Here is a 25578-nt window from a genome sequence, read left to right on the forward strand (position 1 = left end):
CCCTGGTACAAAAGTACACATCAATTATAAGAATTCCTACTGTAATCTTGGAAATCTATCTTTTCTGCTGAACTAGCTCATTAAAGAATACCATTCATTTCCATCTCCCCGGGTGCAAAGGGTTTAAATCTCCTGAGCTTTGTGTTACAAAATAGACTTAGGGTGACGGACTCTCTTTAAATATTAAAAGAAAGAGTTGGTTTTTTTTTGTAGACTTGCAACACAGACGAAGCGTAACCTAATTAGGCGAGGGTGGTGGGGCCGGGAGCGGCTGCAGCTTTAGGAGATCACCACCTTGAATAGCTTCCCCATCTGTCGACTGGTAAATGTATCGCTTTCCTCAATGCACGGCTTTGATTACACGCCGGGGCCTTGCCGCCTCCCCTCGTGCTGTGAAAAGAGCCATCTCCCAGAGAGAATGAGGTCTCCTCGGGCCATCCTGGCAAGCTCGAGAGGAGGGCACTGACGTGAGATAGGCCTTTTGTGTTTGCTCATGGCTCCCAGGGCAAAGGGGGGAGCAGGGGAGGTGGGGTGGGAAAAGGGGCGTGGGGGAGTCGTGCTGGCCCACAGCGGATGGAGCGGGGTGAAAAATGGGCTTTCCATTCACCGAGCTTGCTATTGTGCCTAGCTGCGCGGTAAGAAGCAGGGAACGGGTGGGACCAGGGCAGTGCTGGGACGAACTCACCCACAGAACGGCAACAGCTAAAAAGTCGAGAGCGAAGGGGCATCGTGGAGGCAAAGGTCTGATGTCCACAACCGGATCTGCCTAGGCTGGAGCAGGGAGCTGCCCCAGCGCAGGAGGGTGCCGACGGCGCCGTTCGCTTGCAGATGGAAGCGTGTGGGGTAAAAGCAAGTGATCCACCAGGAAGAGTAACCTACGGATGACTTCTGCTGGGCCGCGGTTCTGTGCAGGCGTGCTCGCCGGCTGCGGGGGGGCGGGCGGCCTGGCGTGCAGGGGTGAGTCTGTGGTCCGTGTTAATAGGCTAGGATGTGTGTAGGTTGTGCAGTGTGTGTGTGTGTGTGTGTGTGTTGCCACACAGGCTCTATGCAAACATGTTAATTTGTTTTCTTTCTTCCCTTGCCTTTCAGGATAATTGGTTGCCTTTGAAGTCTTTGTGAAAGCCTTTGATTATAGTAATTTCAGCAGTGTGATCTACCCTGGATTCCTTCCTTAGATTCTTTCACAGTTCAGGCACTTGGGGCCTGTAATTACAAGAGCCAGTGCAGCTCTGCCATGCGTTGCAGCCGAGCGGGGGAAGCGTTGGGCTGGCAGTCCCTTGGCCTGGGCCGGTGAGCAGGAGTTGATGGGGTGTGTGGAAGGAGGGGCTCTTGAACTCGCAGTGGGCCAGGTGCAGGGGGTATTGACTTAGCAAAGCCAGGCCCTTCTAGGCCTTTCTGCAGAGACCCAAATGGCTCAGCGTGGCAGGGCGCTTGGGCCATTCTGCTTGCAGGGCAGCATGTGCTGCCTCTGCTGGAGCCACGTTTGATGGGCTTTTGCTGCGAAGACAGGAGCGGACCAGCCAAGGGGGTTTCTGCTGCTGAAAGGCAGCCCAGTGCCAAGTCCTGCGTGTCCTGCTGGCGGAGGCAGGCGTGCAGAAGAGCTTTGCAGTTAGGCAGAAATGCATGCAGAGGAGCAAGGAATGGGAATTGCAGCATGGGGGGCGGGGGGGGCGTGTATTTGGGTTAGCCTCTCCCTCTAGGTCAGGGCATTCAGGCCTGGAAGCCTGATGAGAGCAGCTCGCGCTGTCTGATGCTGTGTGCGCTAGAACCTGAGCAGCCCAGGCAGGTTGGCAATTGGGAGCCCCCCAGTGCTCAGACCCTTCTCGGCAGGATGCCCGTTACCTGTGAGTGTTCATTGCCTTGTGGCTGTGGCAGTGTTGGGGTTACAATGCCGTGGCAAACCCACGGCCTGTGGGGAGGAGGAGGAGCAGTAGTGCAGGGGCGGGCAGGCAGGCAGGTCCCGGGGAGCCGGTTGAGATTGCAGCCAGCCTGGCTGGCCCTTGAAGCGAAGCCCCCGCCTCCCCCTCCCCCCCCCCCCGGGACACAGTGCCACCTTGAAAACTCTTCCCATTGATCTGCTGCGAGCGTGCGGCTGGTGGAGCCCGAGCGGCGCGGGATGGAAGTGCTGCGTAATTGTCTCAGACAAGCGTGATTGCTTTTCAAAGTGACGGCGGTGTGCCTTTTTGAAAGGCCGCCCTGGAGGTGGCGTTCTGCCCGCCCGCCCTGATCCTACGTAGCTCAGGCAGCGTAAAAATATGTACGTCTTAACCGCTGCCTGCCCTGCGCCATCAGTGGCTGAGCTGCCAGGATCCTCCATTACTGATGAACCTGTGCTGCCCTCCAACCGCTCCTTTCTCTTCCTGCTCTGTGATGAGACCAGCCGGTCTGCTCTCTGGGCTGGGTCTGACATTTCCTTCCCAGCCCCGCCGAATGACCTTCTCCTTGGAGATGTGCATGCAAGCGCCACTTCCAATTACTGCCGCCCCCGCCAGCCTCTTTCAGCTGCTTTTCACCTGTCTCCGAGCGGGGGCTCCCCCTCAGCCCCGGGTGGGCTTTGGAAATCGACACAGGCAGCGAGCCAGCAGATTTGGTCTCTCTGAGCTGCCAGGAGAGAAGCCCTCCTCCTGATGGAGCCCCCAGCAGCACACAGCTGCTCGTGGTGTCACCTTGGACCCGGGGCTGATCCCCCTCCGCAGGCCTGTAAGTGGGTAGCCACTGACGAGCTGCCCCCAGGCCTGTCCACGCCAGGCAGCGGCTTCTGACTGGGGCACTGCCAGGAGGTGGTGCTGCAGTGACTTGTCTGGCAGGAGGGGCGGATGGAGCCTTCCGGGTGACAGCTGGCCAAGGAGACCTGTGGCTGAGCGCCGGGGCCGGCGGCACATGGGGCGGGATGTATGCTAGTGGCAGCGTGCTGCCCAGGTGCCACTCTGGGCCTGGCCCGGTTCTGTGGTCCGTTCTGTTCCGTGAGCTAACCCAGCAGTGCTGGTGCCTGTAGTACTCACAGCAAGCTCTCCTGTGCTGCAGCAAGGGGAGTGCAGTGCCATGGGCATGTAGCAGACGGTGCTTGCTTGTTGCGTGGAAAGGGAGCACATACTGCACGGTGCTGGGCATGCAGCGGTGCGGGGCAGTGCTGGCTTGTTGCATGGGGGGGTACATACTGCAGTGCCGTGGGTGTGCAGTGGGGCAGTGCTGGCTTGTTGCATGGGGGGAGGGGTTCATCGGACTCAGCTTTGCTCCACCCTGGCAGTGACAAAAAATCCCGTCCATGCCGCATGCCTTGGAGAGAGCCCGTGTCCCTGTTTGGTGAGTGAGGGTTGGTCGCGGTGTTCTCTCTCGTGTCCCCCGAGTGCGGATTGGCTGTTCCCTTTTCGCCAGAGGTGGCTGCATTTCGCGGGCGGTGTTCATCCTGGGCTTCGGCATGGATTGTCCCGCCCCAGTGAAGGTGGTGGTGGATCTAGTCAGCTCTTGTTGAACAAGACGCCTCTCTCCACAAACGATTCCCTGAGCAGTCGGCTGCTGAGGGGCTTAATTTGTAACTCTGGTTGTAACTTATTCCATCCACAGTCTGTCTCTCGCATGAGAAGTCACTGTGTCACGGCGCAGTTTTATCAGCTGGCTCCATTGGCATTTCTCTCAGCTAGGTACTCGTAGAGGGCCACTCAATGGAGCATATTCCCATCTTCCTTGCTTGCGTTACTGGTGACCTTGCTTAGTCTGTTTGGATGTTTGAGGCTGGGAAGTGGCTGGGGGTTGTGGGGTCATCCCAGGAATCTTTTGCTCCTCCAATAACCTCCTCTTTGACCTGGCTACCTGAAATCCGCCATCTCCATGTGTGCAGTGCGTCAGCAGCACACTTCCCGGGCTGCAAGTGTGGGGGAGTTGCTGGGGGGCGGGGCGGGGCTGCCATGGGAGTACAGCTGTGCCCTTCCCCCTCCACAAGTGACGTGAAGTAGAGAACTATGGGCATGCTATTGCTTAGCCCTTCTCCTGGATGTTGGTGGTGCTTTTTGCCTGTAATGAAGTAATAACTGTAGCTCATCGGTATTGCGAAGCCTGGAGGCGTTGTTGGAGTCAGCGCAGCATTCTGGCTTCTCTGGTCTCCAAAGTCACGTCACCTCTGTTTTTCCCACGGCATGTCTCTGATAAACGCAGGGGCTGTCTGCAGACTCTGCCCAGCTCCATCCAGAGCGACTCCTTGTGCCCAGGTGAAGGCTGTGACCCTGCCGAAAAAATGGAAGTGGCCCTGGGCAGTGGCTCTGAAGTGAAGGACAACATGAAGTCCCTCTTTAAAAAGGGGACCTCTGAATTGCTACCTCTGTGTTCTTGGAGTGGCTTTAAAACAAAGTGTGCATGGGGTCTTAGTCTCTGCCTGGAGCATTTTTTAATAAAAAGGAACCCAAACTTGGCTTTAAAGAGTCCACGGCAGCCTGGGGAATGCGAACGCGACCTATGTGAGCACCTGGCTGCTTTCACTTCAGCACAAACCCCTTTCCAGAGCAACGTAGGCTAAATCCACAGGCCACTCTTCTTTCAGGAGAAAAGCCAACCCAGGCAGTTAGGTGCTAACCTGACGATCGGGATGAAACTCACCTTGGCTTACGCCACCCACAATGTGCCCTTGAGGGGAGAACCAAAACCAGCGCTTCAGGGATGAAAGGTTCTTGCAGCTCCCCGCCGTTTATTTGACTTGCCTGGGACTCAACAGCCTGTCTTTTGTGGTGCCCCATCCTAGGTGCTGTACTCCCCTGCATCGCCGCAGGGTGCCGAACGGGGGCCTGGGCGAGCTGAGCCACTTGTCAGTAGCAGTGTCACTAGTAACTGAGCAAAGGGATGTTCTGTGATATTTGAACAGTCATTCAGCTGGTTGTGCAGTTCTGGGGCTTCTGCCATTCAAGTCTGCAGCCATTACAGAGGCATCTGCAACATGTTGGTTTCAAGGATGGCTATTAACCTGCTAGAGAGCTCTTCCTGCTCACGGCTAAAATAGATCTTTAATCTGTGCCCTAAATAGCTCATTTGATGGGCAGCCTCCTTAAAGCTGACACACAAATTTCACCAGCATGCCCCAGCCCCCATCTTCTGTGCCTGCAACTGCTCAGTAGTGCCTGGGTTGTGTTTTCTTTTGGCTTGTTTTTAATTCTGTTGTGTACGCGTCGGGTACCTTATTTCTTCCGTCAGATCATTTGTAACCGTCACGAGGCAATTTACTCCCATTCTCTGATTCGATTTACTCTTTGTGCTGTCACAGCCATTTTTCTGCGCGGGGCTGTTTGTTTTTTTTTTTAAAGGCCTCGTCCCGTCTCTTGTAACCTCGCTGAGAAGTGGGAGAGCCTGGGTTTGATTTGGAAACAGGCCCTTCTCAAAGCAGGGTTAGAAAGGAGAACATTGGGCCTTGGCTTCCAACCCAGGACTGAATCAGTGCTGTGGTGATTGCTGAGTAGCGTTCTAGAGACGTGCCCTTGGGAGGCTTAAAAAAGGAAAGGCTCAAACCCTGAAAGATTTTTCTTTGCAAATTCCCGTGGGTTTTAGCAATGACTTTGCCAGTTGGGAGTGCATGTGAAACCCTAGCCTGGTGTTGCTAACCCTGCGGCTTTCTTGGAATCAGAGGAATAGCTAACGTTGCATCCATCCATTCTGTGTCGCCAACGCGGTTGTTTTACTTCCATTGTCCTTCTCTGGCTGGAATGGTCAGTTTCACGTCCTAGCGGTCGCTTCTCCTGATCCTGGTCCCTTTTGTTGTATGGCTTGAACCTCTGAAATCTGGGGCGCTCTGGTCCTGCAACATCTGTGGTCCTGCTGGACCAGAGTCCCTCTGCAGCTGGGAGTAGGGACCAGCTGAGAGTCCGGCTCCTGGGAGCTCCGGCCAGGGCCAGGCAGCAGCTGGGGGTGGGGAGCCGGCAGCAGAGGGGCCGGCGGCTGGGAGCCCTGCTGGACCCGGAGACCAGTGCTCGGGGATGGCAGCTGGGAACAGGCCAATGGCCCAGAGGGGAGCCCAGGAGTGAGAGCAGGCAGCCAACGGGGGAGCATCGACTTCTGCTGGTCGGCAACCACAGAGGTCCCGAGAGTGCTGGACCAGGAAGGTCCAACCTGTAGCTTCTGAACTGGGTCTGGAGGAGAAACGGCAAACCTGGGCTTTGCTGGCTTCCCCCCGTAACCCCCCCCCCCCCCGGGTGGCTTGGCTCTGCTGGGGTTGTGTAGATTTCCGCAGCCTCTTTGAACACGCGTCTGCTCTCAGTCAGACCAGTGTCAGCCAGTGAGGCGCGTCAGTGGAGCCAGCTGGGCTGAGCAGCGGTTCAGCGCTTCGGGGAGCTGTGGGCTGGGGCTGGGGCATCTCTGGTGTCTGCCCAAGCCAGGTGCCAGCGCCGTGTGACTCAGAACAAGGTTGTGCTGAGTGGTCGTTGAGCGCAAGTCCCCCAGAGGCAGGAAGTCAGGAGCAGCCAGGCCTTACCGATCGCTGTCACGTCGTGGTGTTAACGCGTCTGGCCGTTCCCTGCCAGGCAGGCGGCGGGGCTCCGGGGGGGGGGCAGTGCTGGCTGGCGCGAGGGAGAGGGTCTGCCATGGGGCAGGTAGTCCCAGCTGCAGTTTCCCATGCTGCTGGGGGCAAGTTCCGGCTCTGGGTGTTCCTGTCGGGTTGCCTGCGTTCTCCAGCACGTGGCCGTGTGGAGGCAGAGTGCTCCTTGCTGCGACCCTGCCCGACCTGGCACTGTTCAGCGGAGCGGGCTTGGCTGCGCTGGAGGCACAACGGGGGCTTGTGGAGGGGGGTTATTGGCAGGCACACGGGACAAGCCTGAGGTCTCCCAAGAGCTTTGTGGGGAGCCAAGGTCCAGACGGCTGGCCCAGGGCAGCAGGCAATTGGCAAGACTGGCCGGGGAAGGGAGGGAGGGGGGAGCATATGCACCGGCCTTGCTTCCGAGCGGGTCTCCTGGCCTGTTGTTTTTCAGGAGCCTGTCCCATGCCCCTAGAAGGCCCTCCAGGTGCGACGTAGCTGCCCATCCTGGCGAGCTGCCTGCCTAGGCTGAATTCTCCTTGCGTACCCGTCCTCATGCCCAAGGCAGGTAACTTGGAAGTGCTGGCATCTCCGGGGGCATTCCCTGTCTGCCAGGGAGCAGAGTGTCACTTTTGCCATTGCCCTGGTCTCTTCTGCCTTTGAAGTTGGGGTGACTCAGGAAGTTCTCAAAGTCAGCCTAAGGCCGCATGAAGGAGGTCATGGCGGAGCTGAACTTGCGCTTTATTGCTGCCTTAATTAACAGAACTGCTCCAGAAGGACACAGGATAAGCCACCAGCCAAGCCGTGCTCGTTCAATTGGAGAGTCGTTCCAGCAGAGACCTGCTCTGGGGTTTTGTCAGGTTTCTGCAGATGGGTGTTTTGCATAAAATAACGTCCCCGAACTCCCGGGGTTTGATAGCTGTCAGACTCCTGGATCCTACGGCAGCCTGGGGCTGCTCGTCTCCTAACCGACTCGTTTGGCCTCCCCTCCCCCATCTTCCACCGGGTGTTCGGGATGGAACAGGATGTGCCTGCCGAGCTGCTCCCCGTTCGCTCTCCAGTAGCACATGGGGCAGGTGGGTGACCCTTTGCGCAGTGGGTGGAACAGCCGGCGCGATCCGCTGCCTCCCTTCGAGGTAAGGGCTCGGTTTTCCATCCAGACCTCCCAGCCCTAATAAAAGGAGCAGCTGTATGGGCCAGGGCTCCCTCTTGAGAAACAGCCCAAGTCGGTCTTATTTATAGCCGGCATGAACCCGGGAAAGTTGATTGTCCTCGCGCAGCGCTCTCTGCTTTTTGCTGGGCACCCTGCACCAGCCATCAGCTGAGGGCCGAGCTGAGCCTGCCTGTTATGCATCAGGATGGACCTTTAAAGAGCCAGTACTCACATCCATCTAGCTCTGTGATCAGCAATGCCCGCGCCTGTGGGACGGGCTGGGAGAGCTGGCTCGAGGGTGGGGGAACGCCTCGCCAGCTGGCCCCAAAACTTAAAGAACCCAGCTAAATAATAAGCAGGAGAATAATCACTTTTAGCATCCTGCTCCGTTCCGTCCCCCCGCCCCCCATTTTAATCAGCAGCGCCTGTGTTGCTTTAAGAGCTATGGGCTTTAAAGATCACAAGAGGGGGTTAGAGAAAATTACCCTTGACTCTTACATGCTAATGTAATCTCTAACCAGATCTTCAGTACTGCAGCTAAAATTGCTTTTTAGATTAACATTTAATTATTAACAGGGCTCTGTGAAAGGCCCGGGGCTTGTGCGTGCGTGGGGGGGAGCAGGGGGAGATGGGGCTGGCGGCTCTGGCTGTGCCAGAGCGGCCTGATGGAGACATTTGCAAGCGGAGAGGGGAAGGTTGCTGCGTGGCCGATGGGAACACGCCGTGTTTTATTGCAGCCCTCGGCAAGGTGTCGTCAAACTTTCTTTTGATTTTTTATCTCCGATTTCCCATAATTTACCGTGGGGTGACCTTTCCTGTGTTAACTCGGTCCAGGACCAAACTGTCAGCTTTGCTAATTGACTAGCCTGCCCTCCATTCGCCCCCCTCCCTCCCCTTCCCTGCCAAGGCTGAGCATAAATTACCTGGCGGCTTCCAGCTCGGAACGCCGAGTGGCTGCTCAGGGTGGCGGGTGTGCTCTGCCACATCCCCAGCACGGCCCATGTGTCGGGCCATAGAGCGGGGCCGTCTGAGCAGATGCAAGGGAGCAGGTGGAGTGCAGGCCTGGGAGCTGGGCCTCCGAGAGGCTCTGTGACTCAGTTTCCCCTTCTGTACGATGACGGTAAAGCGTTACCTTGTATTAGAGACCCCGGTGCATGCGCACGCCGCTCCCTGGTGCTGCCGAGGGAAGGGGATGTGGAGCTGCTTGGCAGGGGGAGGTGGAAGGAGCACCACGTGCCAGGGGAACGTCGGGCAAGCGCCACCTTTCACTTCCCTCAGAACAGCTATTCTGGCTGATAGCACTAAGCTCGCCGGGCTTGGACCCAGCCCCGGCTTCCCCTCCTCCGAGCTGTCGTCCGGAGCGTGGCCTCTAACAGCCCAGCGCTTTAGCGGTGCCTTTCATTGCGCAGGGGCAGCTTGGGGCCAGGCGAAGCCTTGCTCAGGGGCCCGTTGTCCTGGCCACAGGGCAGGTGCAGACGGCAGGGGTTGAGGCTCCAGTGCGGGGAGCCGCGCTCTCCCGCTGGCTTCAGCGCCGGGGTCACGAGAGCTGTTCCTGGCATTCTGTGGCAGCGTGAGGCCCTGCCGCACCATGCCGGGTGAGGAGCCTCTGCAAGGCACCAGTGATGCCTGCACCCTGGGCTCTCACCTGCCGCGTCTAGCCTGCGGGGCACCCCACGCGCTGCTTGGAGGTGGCGGCTGGAGACAACCTGTGGGTGTCTCCCCCGCCTCCTCGGATCACTGTAGCAGCGCAGTAAGGGCCCTGCTGGCCCTGCTCAGTGGGGCTTGGCCCGGCAGCCTCCTCCCCCGACCACAGGCCTGGCCTGCGCTGGCTGTGGCTGGTTGGAAAACAGGTCCTCCTGGCACTGGGGTTGGTGCTGTCCGATGCCAGGCAGGCTCCGCCCTGGATCCAGCCAGCGGCTTGGCACTGGCGTCCTGGTGGGCTCCCTGCCATCCGCTGGACAGCGGTGCGATGTCCGCAAGACAGGCTGCGGCGAGACCTGCTGGCTGGAACATCCCCTGGCTTCTGCAGCCCTTGCAGCTCCTGGCCAGCTGAGCACTTGAAGAGCACTGAAACCCCAGGAGTGGCTTTGACGGGATGGGAGCTGCGTGTGGCTCTTTCCTGATTCCCATCAAAGGGACGGCCCCAAACGGGGCTGGGCCTTGAGGCTGTGCCAAGTTTCTCTTCCTGCTCGCCCGGTGCCACTGGTCTCCTTCTGTGCCGTTGCCCCAGGAGGGCGTGCTGGGCCTTTCCAAGCAGCCATCAGCGCCGGACCCAGGCGAGCGCTGGGACTGGTGGGCTGTGACTGCTGGCGAGGGCCGAGGGGGACCACAGGCCGGCCGAAATGGCATCTTTGGGTCCCATCCAAACAGCCGCTGTCAAACACGCAGATATCTCAGCCGTGTGTGAAACCCTGACGCTGGGGAGCGGTTGTGAGCCGTAGCATCCAATGGCCCCCGGCCCTCACCCCGCCTGGAAGAGCCGACAGTCCAACCGCCCAGGCGGCAGTGGGCCAGGAGAGCTGTGGCGCACGACCTGCTGCCCCACAGGTATCTCCAGAGCTCGTGGGGGACCTGACAGTAAGGAGGAGTCACGCGGGCTCGGATTTCCTTATCCCACCTGGGAAGAAGGCAGGAAAGAACCTCCTAAAACAGCCCGAGGAGCGAGAGGTAACCTGTGCTCTGGCCGCCCTGCGCGCAGCAGCGATGGCTGCTGTCCTCGGTGTGGGGGTGGGCTTGGTTAAAACCCGGCCCCCGGACTGGGCCTGCCTCGAGCGTGGGGGCTCCTTTGCTGGCCCAGGCAGGGCAGCCGGCCTGCCTGCCTGTCGCTCGGGTGTGTTTGCCGGGGAGCTGATGCCATTGTGTTTGTGGGTTTGTGGTCACGCAGGGCCGAGCTTGGGAGTTACTATAACATATTTTCTTCCTCTCGGTTTTGTAACTGCTCCTTTTCCCCTCCCCTCTCTCACCCCATCCCTGTGTTACCAGCGCCCCACCCGGCTCGCAGCCAAACCTGCCTTAGACCCGCCAGTCCCGGAAGCTACTCACTCGCCTGCCAGCCCCAGGCCCTGTAGGACACTGACCGCTGCATGGGTCTGCCCCTGCTGGGCTTGCACAAGCCAGGTGAGGGCCCCCCGCATCCTGCAGGGCACGCGTGGCCTTGGGAGAAGGCTGCTCATGTGGCTGAAGCTCCATCTGCCCTCTTGCAGGAGGAGGCCCTGCCAGAGCTTGGTCCGTCTGCACGCTGTTCCCCCCGCCCTCCCCCGCCTCTGTGCTGGGCAGCAGCTGGAGTTTCGGCTGTAATCGGTGTGGCTGGGGAATCCTGCCTGTTCTCCCCTGCACCAGTCTGTGCACCAGGCCACCCTGCACCAGTCTGTGCTTACTCCCAGCTCTAAGTGTCTCAGCAAGGCTGGCTCAAATGACAAAGCAGAGCTGGAGAGATCCCCCATTATCTCCGGAACAAGAGGCCTGCTTCTGAAATCCCTGTTCCTCATTGTTCTCTCCAGGCGAGCGGCACAAACTCAATTCAGCCTCAGACGCAGAAAGTTCCTGCCCCCCCCCAACCCCCCCACCCCGTCACATTTTCTTTTATCTAAATCCTTGCCTGTGAAAGCCTCTATCGACAGCTGCACCGGCCTTATCTCGCAGAAGGGACCTTCGCCGAGGCTCTTGGAGGAGATAAGACGGTCTTATCGGCGGCTGATGTCAGAGAAGGTGCCAAAGCGTTCTGTCATTGGCGCTTCAGACAGACGGTATTTTTTATTAAAGTCCCAAAGACCTTGGGCATATAAATAGTCTGATTTAGAGATAGGGCTTCAAAATTAGCAGGCTCTAGGAAAAGTCTGGGGAATGGAGCTCATACAGGAGGGAGGGCTCCAGCCAAACAGCCAGAGCAGCTTTCCTGAGCTGTCCATAGAGAACGGAGACCCTGGGTTTGGCTCTGGCAGCCGCCTGGGTCTGGGAGGCAGCTCCAGGCCATCGAGGGAGCAGGAGGACATGTGAAGCCCCAGCCCCATTTGCTTTCTAGTACGCCCGCGTGAACGGAGCCCGGTGCCAGCTCTGCTCTGCTACTGCCATGGAGCGACTCCGGGAGAGGGAGTCTTTTGTGCCTGGGCCGGTGCTGGCTCCCGAGCAGCCTGGTGGTGGAATGCCCCGGGGAGGAGGGTGCTGCAGCCCTCTGCCTGGCCGCGGGGGCTCAGTCGCCGGGGTCTTGCAGCTGGAAGAACCAGGCGGCTGGCAGGGGACTCGAGGCTGACCTGTGCTGTGCCCAGCTCTAGTCCCCGCTCCTTTTCTCATCTGTCTCTTCCTCCCTCTGGGACAGGCTGGTGCTGCGCTGTGATGAGGGCAGGGGCGATCAGGCACAGCGCTGCACAAGTGGCCAGGCAGAGGGGGGCAGAGGTTCTCTGCTTTCTGCTGACCCCCAGCTGTTGGCCTCCATCAGAGGCAAGGAGAGTTGCAGCAGCGGCTCCGTGGTGTGTGAGGGTGATGTGGGACGCTGGCCTAAATACAGCTCAGTGGGAGTGGTTTGAGTCCCAGGGGAAGGGGCCACTTCTGGTTAGCCCAGACCAGCCGCTGCTTCCTCCACCACTGCAGCGCCCAGCTCAGCGGCCCAACAGGCAGCGTGGCAAGCCGCTTCTTCCCGGCTTAGCTGCTGCCACGGGGCCCCTTGGGCCCTGGCTCTGCTGGGCATTTGCCCACGACCCCCAGCTGGGCGTTCCGCTGCTGCGGCTCCCTCCCTGCGAACCTCTTGCATGCACGGGGCTCTTTGCACGTGCTTGGAAGCAGCCCCCACGCAAATCCCAGCTGGCAGGAGCTGCGCCCTCGGGTGGGCGAGGGCTTGGCCGCTCGTGCAAAGGGGGTTGCAGATGAGTCGGAATGAGGACTAGAAGCTCCAGAGGCAGCCGGGACCCCTGCCCCTCCCAGGTGTGCTTCGGAAAGGAGCAGCTCGGACGTGTCGGTAACGAAGAGGGATGTGACCTTTCCTAATGCAACTTGTTGGAACGATTCCTGCTGCAGGGCTGGGGATCAGCCCTGTCAGCACCTGCTGCTGCAGCCTCTGTGCCGCCTGCCCCCTCGGGCTGGGGCAAAGCCTATCCCTCTTCAGGCTGGGCAGCGTGGGGCTCGGCGCCCCGAGCAGCACGAGAAGAGCAGCTGCGTGGGCCCTATCATGGGAAGGAGCTGCTGCCTCTCCCTGAGAATGGCCGTCCCATCCCAGCATAGGGGCTTAAATTCTCGCCTTGTGCACCAAATGCAGAACCTCTGGGCCAGTGCAGATGCCTGCCAGTGGGAGGGCCACGCCTGCCTCTCCTGGTGCAAGGCTGGTACAAAAGACCGTGCAAGCTCCCTCGGGGAGGCCTGGGAACAGCTGCTTAGAGCTTTCCCAAGCAGCAGCAGGGGGACCCCAGCTTTCCTGCTGCCTCGTGCAAATTTGGGGTGGAACTGACCTGGGTGCAAGCAGTTTCACCCTGCTGCTGGCAGCACCTGAGCATTTCTGGAGCAGGCCACATGCAGGCCGGGGCCTGATGGGGAAAGGTGTCCCTGGGCCAGTGGTAAGGACCAGAACATTTTGTGAATGCTGAAGGGAAAGGGAGGGGACCTTCCCTCCACCCACGCTCTCTCCGGTGCCTATAGCCTGGGGACACGTTTCTGTACCCCCCATGTCTCTCCGTTCACAACACGCATGAAACCCCTGCCCTGGGGGCAGGCTGAGGAAGGGGTCAGCCTGCAGCTCTCCCACCCCCTGCCCTGGCCTGCTCGGCAGAGGCCTTGCGAACTCGGGGCAGGCTGGCAGAAGTGCTGAGTGCCCTCTTCCATTTGGGGCAGGAGCCAGAGCAGCTTGCGCTAAATCGGCTCCTGCTGACTGGAATTAGTTGAAGGGCAGATGGCGCTAACTAAGCCGGGGGTAAGCGTTTGAACCCCCCAGCGGCCGATTCCCGTCAGCTGATTGAAGGGCTTTGCTGAAGAGCATTAATGAAACACCGCGAATGGACAGATGCTGATTGTGCAGCAGGGCCTTCTCTGCCCTCTTGCACACAGGGTGCATTATGTGGGCCAGCAGCAGCATTATCCAGGGCTCTGCCAATCTGCGGGGTCAGCGTGCTGGGGGATGAGGACACCACAGCTGTGCTGCCCACAGAGCACACGTAGTGGGGGAAGGGACCAGGTGCAGCCCCTCTGTCTGGGGTGAGGAGCTGCGACATGGGCCCACGATGGCTCATCCTGCCGTCAGGCACCATCACGGCCTTGGGGGTGGCTGTCCGTTTTCATCATGTCAGGAGTGTCCCCACCCCTGGCTTCCGCCAAGTCCTGCCACGTCCCCTCACCGCAGGGGTATGGCCTTGCATCCCAGGGCAGCGGGAGAGCTGGGCTGGCCTCAGGCATGCTGGGTGCTGTCCCAGGCTGGAGGGATTTACGGGGAAACCTTGCATGTTTCCTGGGGGGAGACAGCTGCTGTATCCTGGCTTGGAAACACCGTCGAGCAGACCATGAGCTGCCCCTGCACAGGGCTGTACTCAGCTGTTGCGTCTGGTGAAGTGGTTTTACCCACAACAGCTTTTGCCCAAAGAAATCTGTTCTCTCTGTGGCACCCCAGGACTCCTTGTTTATTACAAGCAGTTGTGTGAGCAGCAGCCCCCATCAGGCACTGGTAGGTCACTTGGCCTGGAAACGGAGAATGCTGCTCCCTTGGGGCTAATTGCAGAAGTTACAATTAGCTGCTTGCAGCAGGGCCCGGGGAAGGACAGCGAGTGTCTGCGCTCATCCCCAGGGGCTGTGGAGAGAAGGGGTGCACGGGGGCCAGGGCCTGCTGGAGAGAAGGGGTGCAGTTCAGGTGTGCCGGCTTTCTCAGCAGCCTTCCCAGGGATTCCCTGGCTGCTGCCCCAGCTATGCTGTGGTGGTGCCCCTGGCCGGGGTAGCCTAGCAAGGACTGTGCTGCCCCTCAACAGGACTCAGGCTGTGACCCAATCAGGCGCCTGCTCTGCCGGTACCAGTCCTGGGGTCCTGCCCAAATCGCCATGGTTACATTTTCGGCTGTCTGTACCCCACCTGGCCGTTTCGCTGGGAGACGGGATTCTTCTTCCCTTCCCGGTGTCAGCTGTGTGCAATGCTGCTGTGAAACTGCCACCGTGTTGCACCTCCGAGGTGGCCGCATGCTGCTGATGGGTGGAATCACTTCTACGCTTAGGGCTGCAAGGGCCAGCATACATGTAAAGCACCGTCAGGACTGAAAAGCTTTGGGCCTGCTGCACCTGTCTCTTAAACCCCAGTGGCTTCTGGTCGTGGGAATGGGACGTGGCTGTGACTTTCCAGGCGGATGCCTCCGGAGACGTGCCCGTCCCCTTCACGCGACCCCCTGACAGGACAGCGTCCAGCTACAAAACTCTCTTCTCCCCGTCCACACCGCGGATCCCAGCGCCGTCGAGCTGCGCGTGAAGCGATGCGACCAGCCCCTGCCGCGCTGTTCGTTTTTCTTCCCCTTTGCGCTCCTGGGTGCCACTTGCTGTGTGGTTCTGCGGTCTGTGGGTTGGGCTCAGTACCCACATGAGCCAAGCCTGGGGAGGACAGACCCCTGCCCTTGGAGTGGAGATGTGGGCATGTGGGACGATGCTGAAGCTAAGATCCGGCGGTGTTTGGCCCACAGTCTCGGGCCAGCTCCTGAGAGAGCTCTGGCTCCTGTGCACGTGCTGTGTGCTTGCGATGAGCGGCTGCATTCAGCCGGGGGAGCAGAGTTTCCAGAAGCTTTGGGCACTGTGCAGGTCTCCGGGGCCCAAGCCATTGAGTGCCTTGGAGATCTGAGTGGGCACCTAGAGCCTGTCGCTGTATTCGGCAGGGCCCCACTTTGCTACTTACCGGGGCCAGCAGAGATGGCTAGAATGGGGAGACGGCTTTTTCCTTGATTTCTTTTCTTTTCGTCCTTTGTGCCTCTGGCAGCCCTTCGTGCTGTTTCTCCTGTGCTGTGTTCAGCCTGGTCTGTCCCCAGGGCAGGCTGGCACCTCTCTGCTGACTGTACCTCCAACCAGTGTTCCCTGTAAGCCGAGCACTCGGGTGGCCGCCCAGGAGAGATTCGGGTGCCGACCAGCTGATTAGCAGAGCAACCGCAGCCAGCAGCCTGTGTTTTATTATGCCCCTGGACAGAAAAAAAATTAGGGGGCCCCTGCTCTGAACCCTGGAGCATCAAAAGCCTGCTGCAGAGCCCTGGCCCCTCGTCAGCAAAGAGTCTCCCCGGACAGCTGTGCTCGGGCAGCCTTTGGAAAGGCACACATGCTGGGTGGTGGGGAGGAAGGCAGCCAGCCCCACACCCCACCAGCTCCTTCGGGTGAACGGTGAGGAAGGGCTCAGGAGAGAATTGCAGTCCGCTGCGGGGAGGTGATGCCAGGCCAGCAGCAGTGCGGGAATTAGCACAGCCCGTTCTGCGGGGCGGGAGGCGGTATGCTTTTGCTAACCAGCCAGAGGGCGGCTACCTGGGCAGCAGCCCTTGCAGCTCAGGGGAGACACAGCGGGGTTGAGAGTCACGGTGAGATTGAGCTGTCAGCCAGCGTGGGCAGGGGAGGGTGAGCAAGTGGCTCACACCCAGGTAAATCAGGCAGAGCCGTTTCCTGCCTGCGCCCCACAGGCACTGCCTTAGTCAGTTGCACACCTGTCCTTCCTGCAGAGGCTCCAGCACCGCTGTCGCCTCTGCCGCCTGCCCCACACGCCTCCTCTGAATTGCACGGCCCTCAGCCTTAGGGGCACCTGCTGCAGAGGCCTGCATCGGTGGGCAGCTGTGGGCTGGGATCGCCCTGGGCAGCGGCGATGCACCTGTGCTCGTGCTGGAGGTGCTGGGAACGTCTAAAGCAGGGGGGTGGCCTCCAGGAGGGCACTGTGTGTGGCCTGCTGGGATGTTGGGGAAGGGGATCCTTCTCGCGGGCTTCCATCCTCACACAGCGGCCATTGCAACGCAGACTCCTCTGCCTGTGTAGACTTGCCGTGCCAGATGGCAGAGCTGTTATCCTGTTAATGCTCTCTCTGGGGTTACCTCTGCTCTCCCTTCCCTGAGCTCGGGGTCCTCTGCTCACCTGCATGCACCCACGCACGTGTTTGGATTCTTTTTAAAAAAGACCTCTGGTGCTCCGAGTGGAGCATAGATCATCTTCAAGTCCCCACCACTTCACGCTGTCTGGGGACAAACGTCTAGCTGGCTCCGGGAGTACCCCGGTGACTGTCCTTCAGTCTCAGCAGATCTTCTCCATGTCTGAGGTCTGTCTTGTGGGTAACCATCCAGCATAGCCCATCCAGCTCTCAGTCCAGTGAGTGAAGTAGTTTTGTCTAGACAACACTTAGTGCTGGGTGGTTATCATGTGTCCTCGTTTCTGCTGCCTTGTACAATCGTCAGACACTTTTCTTCACCCACAAAGCAAGATCCTTCCTGGGATAACTCCCTGGTGCTGCAAGGCACCTTGCATGAGACACTCCCAGCAGTTAGCAGGGAGCTATTGCTTCTGAGCTGGATTGGCTTGATCAAGTGTCTCCCCAGCTTTTTCTAAACTTGAGAGGGGATGTGCGTGTGTGTGCGCGTGTGTGTGTCCGCGCACTGAAGTGATCTGAAACCTCGTTCCTAGAAGGGCTGCGTAATGAACCTCCAGTCCCGGCGGAGATACGCAAGCTAGTGAGCAGTCAAGTGCATTCAGTCTCTGAATAAGAAGCACTTCATTCTCTTTTCAAACTGTATAATTTCTGCCTGATTGTAATGGCATATTTTAAAATTACCAGAAATCAAAGCCAGAAAATGGATACTGCCGCTTTTACTGTGAGCTGCATTAACAAGGGATACGTAATGTATGAAATAAAAACACTTTTTTTTAAAGACAGTAATAGGAGAAAATTGGTTTTGAAACTGAATAAAAGTCCCTTTCAGAGGAAATCATTTCTTTCAGGGTACCTTTGCTGAAAGGAAAATAGTGAATAATGAAAGGTGGTTACATGATTGTCTTTCATTTAGAGAGAGGCTAGGACAGATGGAATCTCAGCAAAATACAAGATTGGAATAATTGCGTGGTAACAAGGCGCTTGTTGTGAAATTAGTATCTTAAGAAAGTCGTGAAAAGGCTTTTACTCATGAATACTTCATTATTAGGAGAAAACAGCCCAATTTGGGTTCTCCAGACACCTGTTCAGCAGGAAATAACTTCTTTCCTGCCCCCTCCCCACAACCTGTCTCTGTAGGCAGTATGGCGTGGACTGAACTTTTCAGCCCAAATGGTTTCGGGGGAAGGCTCCAGTTGAAATTGCCTCTAGGGTCTCGGAGGACTGTTCTCGTAGGCCCAGCTGTGTCGTTTCTGAAGTGCTGGCTGTCTCTAACCATTGGGCTGGGCTTTCTGCAGCACCCATGGGGTTGGCTTTCCCTCCAGGCACTGTGCCAGGACCAGGGGTGAGTGCTGAGGTCCTGCTGGTCCCTTACGTAGTGCTGAGTGCCAGATTACACATAAAGAGCCCCCGAAGGCCATTGCTGCTGGTGAACTCGCCATCCATCACTGCTGGAAGGTCCGTCCCTGTGGGTTGCCTTTTACTGGAGGGCGAGATCTCATGTATCACCCCCTCCTGTCGCTGCTTTTGGGACCGTCGGCTTAGAGAGCGGCTAGTGCCGGGTGGGCCAGAGGCTCTCACACACCCCCCTCCAAAAGGGACACCTGGGGGAGCTTCTGTGTCCCAGCCAGTGTGATGGGGCATCCCCAAGGCAGCGTTACGCAGTGCTGATCAGATTGTCCTGCAGCGGGTTCAGGTGCCGTGCTGGGAGGGAGCCCATGGGAGGCTGCTGTATGCAGCCAGCCTGGGGAGGTCTGCAGCACTTTGTGGGGTCCCGCAGTAAACGGAAGCACCCTCCGGTTCTAATCCCGGCTCCAGTAACCGGTCAGTGCTGTGCACAGAGCAAGGACAGGGGCCCGTCCCAGGAGCTGCACTGGGACTAGCTGCAGTGAGGGCTTGAGCCTGGTTTCCAGAGGTCGCAGTCTCCCTTCTGCTTCTGCCTCCATGCTGCTGGCTCTGCAGAGAGAGCTGTGTGCGCCCACCTGGGGAGGCAGCGAGCAGCCTGGGGCCGTGGGATGTTGGCAGCTAGTTTTCTGGCCCCACTGCTTTGTGTGCTTAGCTCCAGCTCATCTCTGGCACTTCCACGGGGCTCCAAGCTTGGTTGTGAGGTGCTGTACAGGCTTACTACGGCTGGGCACCCTGGGCAGACGTGCTGAGCGGCCCGGCCCAGCCCAGCCCGTGCGACCGGCAGTGGGTGACTCCTTCCCTGCCTGCCTTGGCTAGCCGAGGGCAGGGCAGCACACGAAGGTTGTGCCTCAGTCACACGACAGGTAACAGGTGGTGGTTTCCCTTCTCCGTGTCCCTGCCCGGCTCTGGAGGCTGGGCCCGTTCCAGAGGACGAATCCGCAGGTGCGTGTTGGCGGGGACCAGTTCCCACTTGAGCAGCAGCTACGACTGCGTCTGCCCCTCTACTGGGGCGACAGGGAGCCTCACTGAGTTCACGCTGCAGCCTGTGCTCTCAGTGTAGAGGCAGAGGCAGGGAGGAGCCATCCACCTGCACCCTAGACCCTTTGTCAGTTCAGAGATGAAAGCTGGCAGCTTCCGCGAACATCTCTCACTGTGCTCAGGAAAAAGGGGCTCTTAGATCTGCTCCGACCCAGCCATCAGCCAACGCACTGCAGATTATGGCTCTTCGTGCTGCACCAGCGGGGCTTCTCTTATCCCGCTGACGCTTTCCCTCTGGTGGCCGCTGGCGCTGGAAGGGACAGCTGGGGTCGGCAGGTCTGGTCCCAGCAGAAGGACCTTCCTTGGGATCCCAGCTGGACAGGTGCTGCCCTTGACAGAATGACTGGGCTTTGCTCAGCAGCGGCCTGGGAGCCGCCTCAGACAACACGGCTCCAGCCCCGTCCTGGGAGACGTTGTCGGCCAGTAGCAGGGGTGTAGACGCCGTTTCCTGGGTCAGCAGGCTCCCCGCTCAGCCTGGGTGTGCTCCATGCCGAGTCTATATTCAGCCCGAGAACATCCTTGTGAGCAGACGCCCCAGGAATAAAATGGGCAGGTTGGAAAGGTCCCCGGTGGCAGCTTGCAGGTGGTGTATGTTATTGCTCAGGGCTTCCACGGACTGCGACTGCTGCAGCCCAGCACAGCTGTCCACGCCCCCAGCGACCCTTCCCCACTCTCACCTGTTTAATGGGTTAACTGACTGAACCTAGCATTTAACCAGTTAACCAATGAAATGGCTTTAGACATCCCTACTCCCGTGGCAATTTATTCCAGCATTTAACCCCCCTGACATGACGTTTTTCCTAACGCCCAGCCTAAACCTCCCTGGCTGCAGTTTAAAGCCCTTGCTGCTTGTCCTGTCTTGTCCTCTTCCTTGTAACAACCTTTTCAGTTACTGGAGAGCTGTTACCACGTCCCTTCTGTCTTCTCTTTCCCAGACTAAACCAACCCAGTTCTTTCAATCTTCCCTCGTAGGTCATGTTTTCAAAACCTTTACTCATCTTTGCTGCTCTTCTCTGGGCTTTTTCTGATTTTTCCACATGCCTCCCGTAAGGCAGTGCCCAGGACTGGGCCCAGGGCTCCACCTGAGCCCGAAGCAGCACAAAGTAGAGTTGGAAGAGCGATGTCTCATGTTTTGCTTATGATACTGCTGCTAATATCGGCTTTTTTCTTTTTCTTCAAGTGTCACATTTAGTTTGTGGTCCACTATGACCCCTCGATCACTTTCCCCAGCACTCCTTCCTGGACAGCCACTTCCCACTTTGTATGTGTGCTGCTGATTGTTCCTTCCTAGGAGGGGTGTTTGCATTTGTGCTTGTTGAATTTCATCTTATTTACTTCAAACCGTTTCTCCAGTTTGTCCCAAGTTAAATTGTCCCATCCTCCACAGTACCTGCAGCATTTGCCGGCGTGCTCTCTACCTTTATCGAAATCATTGGTGAAAGTGTTAATGAAAATATGAAACAGAATTGGTCCCAAGACTGATCTCTGAAGAGCCCCACTTCCAGCATGATTATGAACCTTTGATAACTATGCTCAGGGAATGGTTACCCAACTTGTTATGCACCCGCCTTACAGTAGCCCTGCCTCGGTTGCATTTCCCTAGTTTGTTAATGTGATGGTCGTGCAGGACTGCATCCAAAGCCTTACTAAAGTCACACCACATCTACCACTTCTCCCCTAGCAACCGGGCTCGTGATCTCTCGCAACCAGGGGCCCCACTGTTAGCACATCTGACCTGCCAGCCTCTCATGTCTGGTGTGTTGTGTGTCCAGCCTGTCAGTCTCAGGATCGTGGCCTGAAGGGGGTGGGGGCATGTCACAACAAGACTGACTTGCTGGCTTGGTGAATTCGCTGCACTGGCAGGACATAAGGCCTTGCCTGTGCAATCAGGCCACCGTGTAATTGTGCAAACCGTGTGTATGGGCAAGCGTGGAGCAGGGCGCGTGCGGTACGAAGAGCATGTATGTTCAGTCTGTTTGTTCCTCACATAGCAGAATCTAATGGGAACAAATGCACTGGAAACAAGAGCACCCTGTCAGTCTGCCCTCCTTTGCTGCTGCGTGTGCTCTCAGGTAGCGGAGATGGCAGGTCTGTCAGGCACGTCTTTCCCTGGGCTCCCCCGGCCACTCGTGGTCGAATTGTGCCTAGAACGCTCCTCTGAGCAGGGCTCTGGCTGTTGCTGCTTCGCTCCCGGCTGCTCAGCGTGATGACGACTCCAGGCTGCAAAGAGGAGTTGGCTCTTCGGATGCTACATCCTGAGCTGTGGGGACAGCTGGGAAACTGGATGTCATTGCGTCCGTACGAGCAGTGGCCTCCTGTCGGGTTGGGGCCAGGCCAGGCCAGGCCAGGCCAGTCTCTCTCTTCTCACACGTCAGTTTTGCAGCAGAGAAATTTTAATGTGACTTCACTGCACTACTTCTCTCACACCCGCCCTCATGCAGCTCTCATGCCCAGCTCTGGTGCACACCCATCCACGTGCATTGGTGCGTGTCTGTGCCCGGGTTCCCCCATGGAACCCTTTTAAACTTGAAAGAATTTTGTGGAACCCCATTCCCAGTCTCTAACCCCCCCCTTAGTCCCCAAAAATCCCTCACCCCCCCATCCTCCAGCTTTACCCCATCCTGCAACCTCCTCCCCCATTCCCAGGCTCTAACTTCCCTTGGCCCCCAAAATCCTTCACTCCCCCCCAAGCTTTACCCCATCCTGGAAACTTGCCCCCCACCCGCATCCCCAGGCTTAACCCCTCTCAGCCCCTAACCTGCCCCTGCCTCCCCAGGATTCACCTGCCCCAGCTTCAGGCTGGCCCCCAGGACTAACGAGTGCGTGTTGCTGGCTGCGGCGCCTACGCCAGGCAGCCACATGCACCCAGTGGAAGGAAGGCGGATGTGGAGGTGTTCTGCTGGCGGGTGTGTGGTTGCCGAGGTAGGGGGCGAGTGAGGGGCTCCTTGCCCGGCCGCTGCTGAAATAATGGAACTAAATGCAGTTGGGTTAACAGCCAGATCCCTCCCGCTGCCTGTTGAACCAGTTAGGTTGAGCTCTCCTGTTCCAGCAGCGGCAGGGCAGGGCAGGGCAGGGCAGGGACCCGCAGAGGAGTTTTCTCGCAGACCCCCGTTTGCACTTTGCAGAACCCGGGGCTCCATGGAACACCACTGGGGAAACACTGCTCTACCTTAACTTCTTAGACTGCCCTTTTAATGGGGGTGTCTCCATGGCTGGCTGGCTGGCTTCAGAAACGTGGGCTGGGACTTACCACGGGCGCTGAGAAGACCTGGGGTTCGGAACCTGGCCCGTTCTCTGTGGCTCGCATTGCAGGGCTCCAGCACCCCAGCTGGTCAGGAAGGGCGAATCCTGTCAGCCAGGTAGGAGCTGGCCCATGGCGCAGGTTTGCCCTGGTGGCAGGCACCCAGGGAGCCTTCCTTCTGTGGGTCCCATATACGTGCTGTGCCTGGGGCCAGAGTGGGTTTGTGCTCTGTGCTTGTTCAGCTGGTAGGTCTCCCAGAGTGGTGCTCAGGCCTGGATAGGTAGAAAGTTCTGCACAGGCCGTGTGCCTGGAGTCCTTGTGTGCTCTGAGCGGAACACCGGGAGGAGAGGGGAGGAACTGGTCATGAAACTGCTCTGGGCAAAGTGCTGAGAGCACAAAGGAGAAAAGTTTGTACTGGCCAGGGTGGGGAAAGTGGAGGGTCAAGGTGGTAGTTTCTGCTCCAGTGTTTGGTCATTACATTCGCAATGCACCGTCCCTAGGACAAAGGACTCCACTGGCCAGACAGCCATGGGTTTCAGAAGTGGTGTAGGCAAGGGCTGGCCCCGGTGCAGAGCATGTGGGGCTGTGGATTATGTGGGAGTCTGTTCTAGATCTTCCTAGGGCGCTGCATTTGGCTAAGAGTGGCTGAGGGCTGCGGTACGGCTAAGTGTGTGTCACCGGAGGCCCTGCCTAGGATTCATGGAGGCCTCTTGTCTTGTCTCCAGCACCCCCGTCCTCCTTGGCGGCCCTCTGTTCCTTTGGGGGCCTGGGAGTAGCTGGAGGTCGCTGACAGCGGTCGGGGTGTTCTTACTTGTTCTGGTGTAGCTAATGGAGTGTCGGTCTCCGGCTCTGCTCGCGCACCCTGGTTGAGCGATGGAGAACTGGCCAAGGTCTGCAGGTTCTTCCCCTCCCTGTGTGATTATTCATCTGCTTTGGAAATAACTGCAGGACTTATTCTCCTGGCTCCAAGTCTGGGGTTCCCCCAGCGTGAGATGTAGCCAGAGCGAGTTACAGGCCATTCTGGGTGCCTGTTGGCCACCCCCACCCCAGGGTGCGGAGTTGGGAGCCCCTCTGAGGTGGGGAAGAGGGGCAGTAGGCAAAAGGCTCTGCTCTGGGGGTGTTTTCATGCCACCCCCCCCCAGCCTAAGCTGGGGAGATGGAGCATCTTCCCACTCAACAACCGCAGGGGATCCCTGTGGGCACCTTCATCCTTTGCCTGCAGGAACGGTCACTGGCCGCAGCCCCGGCATCAAACGCCATTTCTTGGGTGACGTGGGGCCTGGACTGCAGAACCCACCGCAGACTGGCCTGCGAGAGGCTTCCCCTTGCGTGCGCGCCCCAAAGACCCCTGGGAGCAAGGGGTGAGAATTCTCCAGCAGCCTCAAGAGCAAACTGGGACCAGTGGGGGGCTCCCTAGTGCATGGTCCCTGCACGCTCGGTGTCCGTATCACACGCCCCCCTCTGTCCATTGCACCCTATTGCACTCCACGGCACCCGCCTTCCCACGCGGCGGGGGGGCGCAGGCAGGAGGCTCTGCTTCTGCTCGCAGGGCCCTGTGACTTGCATGAGTGAACGCACCCGAGACTGGCGGGACGTGCCTCTGCGTTTGTGTGGTGGCGTGTGCGTTGGGGGGGGGCGGTTATTACACATCACCTCCTTAGGCATATCAGGGTGTAGCTCGCCTTTGTCAGCGCCGCAGCCTGCGCTTTGGGTGCTGTATGAATCAGGCACTGGAGCAGTGGTACTAGCTCGTGCTGGCCCGCCAGCGGAGAGCCCGTTGGGCCCTGGTTCTGGATGCTTTGCCCTGTGTGAACAGGGAGCGAACCGCCCTGCGTGGGATCCGCGCTCGGAAGGGGGAGAGGGCGCAGGGGAAACGGCAGCATGATGGGCTCTGGGGCTCCGTCCGGAGGAAGATAATGCGTGTGCCAGAGTGGGAGGGGACTTGGACGCGCACCGCTGCCCCCGTGGCAGAGGAAGCGGAGATCTGCCTTGGGGCTGTCTGTAAGCGTGTAACATACAGAACAACCCGCAGCAGGTAGGGCGGGTTGAGTCCTCTTCCCCAGAGCCCTGGGCAGCGCCCGCCGCTCCCGAGGTGGAACGGGGCTGCCGCTCGGCTCAGAGCTGGCCCAGCGGCAGGAGAGCTGACACAGAATGGGGCTGCGGGAGGTATCGGCTGTGACCTCCTGCTGTCACGCGGTGGGCTCGGAGGGACAGACTGGCGCCTGCTTGTCTTCCCCTGGAGTCAGCCTCAGCTTACCCTGTCTGTGAGGGCCGGTCAGCTGGAGGGCACCGGGCAGGCCCGCCGACGGGGGCAGGGGCCAAGGAGGCGGGTGCTCCGGGCCCCTTTGACGTGCCACCGCAGCACTGTTCTGCAGCGCTCCAAGGCCCCGGAGAGGGGACAGCTCCGCGAGCTGGTGCTGAGGGCTGACGGGCACTGGCCCCGCCCCTTCGGCCTTGGCCACGCCCCTTCTGTTGCTCAGAGCGGGCCCCTCCCACCTCGTCCCAAGGCGGCGGTAGACCCCACTGGCACCCGGAGGGATTTACTTACCATTTGCGCCCTCCTCTGTCCTGGCTCCTGAGGGATCCGCCGTTGGCTCCGGATGCGCCAGACTGGTGGGGAGGCCTTTGGCCCACCTGACTCTAACCAGCGAGACTCGAGCCCCGCCCGCGCTCTGGTGGCAGACGCCGGGACTGGAGGGGTTTTAAGCTGGGCGGGAGGGTTCGATCTGTGCTGGGGGCTTAATGGCCGGCAGGCGGGGGAGTGATCTCTTGCTTCCCGCCACACTGCGAGGGGAGGGTGTCCTCGTCCCAGCAAGCAGTGAAGCAGCCGGTCGCTCTCCCACCGCCTGGTGCTGTCGGGGGAGCAGCCGTCCTGGGTGCGCAGGCTGCATGCTCAGGTGCGGAATAAAATCGAAACCCTCTTCTCTTGGGGATCCCTCCTCAAGGCCGGCCTGCCTGTAGCCTTGGCGGGGCTGGCTCTGTCCTAACGCTTCGCTTGCAGGGCAGACGGGAGTGGCTCGCTGGCATATATTTGCATCGCTCTGCTCCTTTCACCCTTAGTTACCTACGATTGCCGGCTCTTCGGAGCAGAGCACGTTCCACCTTTCTGGGCATGCAGTGGTGTTCCCTGGGAGCTGAGCGCTGGGGCAGCCCAGCTGGTTAGCAGAGGGCCCACAGCCGGCAGGGTGTGTTTCTGTG

General features: G+C 59.0%; 1 protein-coding gene and 1 long non-coding RNA gene across 3 annotated transcripts in view; both read left to right on the forward strand.

Moving 5' to 3' along the window:
- FAM222A (family with sequence similarity 222 member A) overlaps positions 1-25578 on the forward strand; it is a 92964-nt gene that overhangs the window by 17887 nt on the left and 49499 nt on the right. The window lies entirely within an intron of this gene.
- Positions 10262-10885, forward strand: LOC142022607 (uncharacterized). Its single transcript, XR_012647996.1, has 3 exons — positions 10262-10307; positions 10623-10757; positions 10844-10885. It is a non-coding gene; the product is annotated as an uncharacterized LOC142022607 (long non-coding RNA).

This window comes from Carettochelys insculpta, chromosome 18 (genome assembly GCF_033958435.1).
Source record: "Carettochelys insculpta isolate YL-2023 chromosome 18, ASM3395843v1, whole genome shotgun sequence".
NCBI lineage: Eukaryota > Metazoa > Chordata > Testudines > Carettochelyidae > Carettochelys > Carettochelys insculpta.